Source organism: Choristoneura fumiferana, chromosome 7 (assembly GCF_025370935.1).
Source record: "Choristoneura fumiferana chromosome 7, NRCan_CFum_1, whole genome shotgun sequence".
NCBI classification, from domain to species: Eukaryota; Metazoa; Arthropoda; class Insecta; order Lepidoptera; family Tortricidae; genus Choristoneura; species Choristoneura fumiferana.
Genome location: NC_133478.1, coordinates 15,468,140 through 15,471,393, shown reverse-complemented (window position 1 = coordinate 15,471,393; position 3,254 = coordinate 15,468,140). Strand labels below are relative to the sequence as shown.

Here is a 3,254-nt window from a genome sequence, read left to right as displayed (position 1 = left end):
CGCACGATGTACGAGGTAGGAGCACCGCGAGCCTCAGATTCTTCTTCAATCCGAAAGAAAAAATCGCGAACACAAGTATTACCTGAGAACTTTATTCCCCATTTCGTCAAAGACTCCTCCTTCACCATAGTACGCGTGACGAAATGTGGTGGCGTAGGTTCCCCCATAATTGAGTCGTGGAATTGTTCACCAGCTTCAGGATTTAGAATGCGCCGTCTCGGTTGAAGGATTGGAGAAGCCAGATTAGGTGTTTCGTGAATGGATTCAACAGCACTATCCCCTTCCATAATTAACAAACAGCAGAAATCCAGTAACTAATACAACCGCCAAATAGTAAAATAAAACAGAAAATACTACGTAACTACAGTTTTAAATAAGCGGAATTGTAACCTACTAAATGAACAATACAGGATTAAAAAGTTTAGGACTGAATAAAACGCATAAATGTGAACAATTATACAGTATTCTTATCACTTGATTACAATACAGAGTATATTCAATTGGACTGCGTGTGTAGCGTAGAACTTCGAACGTACCTAGTTGAGCGTGAAAGCGAACCAAGATCAAGGGTGGACTTGCAGTACTAAAACTATCACAGGTGGGGGAGTAAAAACATACCCTTTTAATATTAATCTGTAAAATAAGCAGAATCAATAAGCGAAAGCGCAGTCGAATGCGACTGCCATCCCCTACGACATAAAGAAAATAAAATTCAAACAATTTATAAATTTAACGATAAAATAATTTACCTTTTTATTCGGGCGCCAATTTTGTAGCAAAGCTTACCCAAAATTCAATGAACCTCGGGCAAGCCCCACAACACAACACTTATGTGCAATGCACTATAAATGAAACGTATAATTTTGAGATATGATTAATAAAGATTTAATGTAAAAAAATCAGCCGATGAAATAACAGAGTAGTATTAACGGGTCGTCATATTGTTTTGCCAAAAGATTACCGAAATCATGGAGGCCTTCGTGGGCTTTTAGAATTTTGAAAAATATAGTACAAAATATATATGGAATGGGCAAATAAACTATGCAAGTAGTTTTCGAAATTACTAAATAATTCGCGATACTTTAGAGCGTAACACCAAGTAGGATCTTATGCGCATAAAATTCTAACAGTAGAAAAGAGTTCCGAACGTGTTTGCTTAAGACTACGATATAAAACTGAAGCGACAAGTTAGAAAAACATAGAATACTTTTAAAAAAAAATGTGAAACTACTGAAATTTTAAAATAGTTCGCCGTTATAAGCCAAAAAATAAAGTTTTTAGTAAGAAACTCCAAAAGTTTGTGACAATCTTCACGTGGTCTTTGTTGTTGGTGTGGAGCGGTTCCCCTGTCACTGGATGCAGGCAACAATCCCGACACCGAAGCGATGACAAATTATGCCCACAATCGTGTGCGGAGCGCAGTACGATGTCCACAAAAGTCCACACCGTAAGGTGGGAGCTGAAAAGATAAAAGAGACTAAGAATTCATTCAAACCATGAGCCCTAACAAAACCTAAATTCGCTACAAAACAGAAAAAACTTACCCGAAACTGGCAAAAACAGATCCGGCTTTTAATAAAAGGGAGGCGACTACGAGCCACCAGCTCGCAGCAGTTGGAGAAACAATCAATTCGCCAGGTTATAATAATTAACACTTTAGAACACCATTATAATTGTCACATAAAAGAAATCCCAGGAATATTAAACCAAAATATTAATCCAAGGCACTATTGCCAAAAATCATCCACGGGAAAACACATTTGACAAACCAAATTTTCGCGTCCTCTGTTCCACGTTTCCAGGATACCAATTCAAACCTTTAAAAAAAATCAAGAAGTGAACCGCAACTAAACGACCAAAACGTATAAGCAAAAATAGGTTAACACTCAATTTCAAAAAAGAAGGTTAGATTACATGCAGCAGATTATGCTGCAGGGTTTGCTAAGATGATTTTTCGATTCAGTGATGTGCTGTGCGAAATATGCAACTTTAAAGTGCATTTTCATTAAAATCGAGCGTCCCCCCTCTAAAATCTAAAGCGGTGGTAGAAAAATTTTGACAAAAATCAGGATGTAGTAAGTATATCAACTTTTAAGGAAACTATAACGGCTAAGTTTACTTGAGAATTATTAGTAGTTAATGAGTAAATAGCAGCCTAAGGTATAAAATATACCTAAACTTGGAAGATTCCGTATAAAATCCTTAGAAAAATATTATACTTAATTTTTTTCGTAATGGCTACGGAACCCATTTTGGGCATGTCCAACACGCTCTTGTTAGTTTTCCATGAGAGCAAAGACTCGAGCTTAAGCTGGTTAATAATAATTCACTCGAACACTCTTTGTTTCTGAAAGTTAAGGAGAATACATATTGGGGTCTTAAAACTCAGTCATATTTGTTAACACGCCACGGAATCTCGTCATCCCCTCCTTTAATACAACAATGAAAACGCCCCAGCTCATGCTGCGCTTCAACATAACTTCACAAATATTCAAGTGAAAAATTTTTCTGCTTAATTAAATAATTAGCATGTCGTGAACGTCGTGAACTACAATTTGGCAGAATTTTAGTAATGTGAAACTAAATTTCGTGTTTTTATGATTAATATAATTAGATACGTAAATAATGAAATATACCTACAAGATTTTTGTGAATTCATGATATTGAAGACAGAGGGGTGTGGAAGCAGTTCGTCAATGTCTCCGTAAAAGCTTATCAAGGCGGCATGACCTTCAGAAATGAAGAATACGACGAAGAAGAGAGAAGAGAGATATTGATGTGATGAGAGTGTAATTTCCATTCGTCAGAAAAATAAATTTAACATAACGGCTATACATTTTACTCGAAATTTTGTGATAGCGTTCCCCGAGAGAAATAACTCCTGTAATATTGCGTTGTTTTAAACCTCGCTTTCAAGATAACAAAGAGTTATCTAGATTTAAAAAAGGTCGTCTAAAATATTTCTGTGTAGAGGGACCGTTTGTGTTTGACCATCATTGCGTGTTGTGACCAACCCAAATACAAATTACTGCTAGGCGTGCACGCTAAAGCGGCCCAACCTGAATATTTTAAGACGAGCTCTCTATTTGGACGGGGGTCATGACACAACTTTTCACTGTGTACTGGCCACGAGCATTGTTCAGAATTCCTCTGGGTTTTAAAGGTTCATTGCGTATAAAGTGATCGACGGGCACGAAAATGAATGTAAGAGGGATCAGTAGCGTTTGCATCTCTAAGGATTTCGTTCGATTGTG

General features: G+C 36.9%; 1 long non-coding RNA gene across 1 annotated transcript; it reads right to left on the bottom strand.

Annotated features, from left to right (window-relative positions):
* Positions 1 to 380: 380 nt before the first annotated feature.
* On the bottom strand, positions 381 to 1,906 carry LOC141429777 (uncharacterized). The gene is made up of 2 exons (XR_012451572.1): positions 1,545 to 1,906; positions 381 to 1,459 (listed from the first exon to the last, which is right to left on the bottom strand). It is a non-coding gene; the product is annotated as an uncharacterized lncRNA (long non-coding RNA).
* Between the last annotated feature and the right edge of the window lie 1,348 nt (positions 1,907 to 3,254).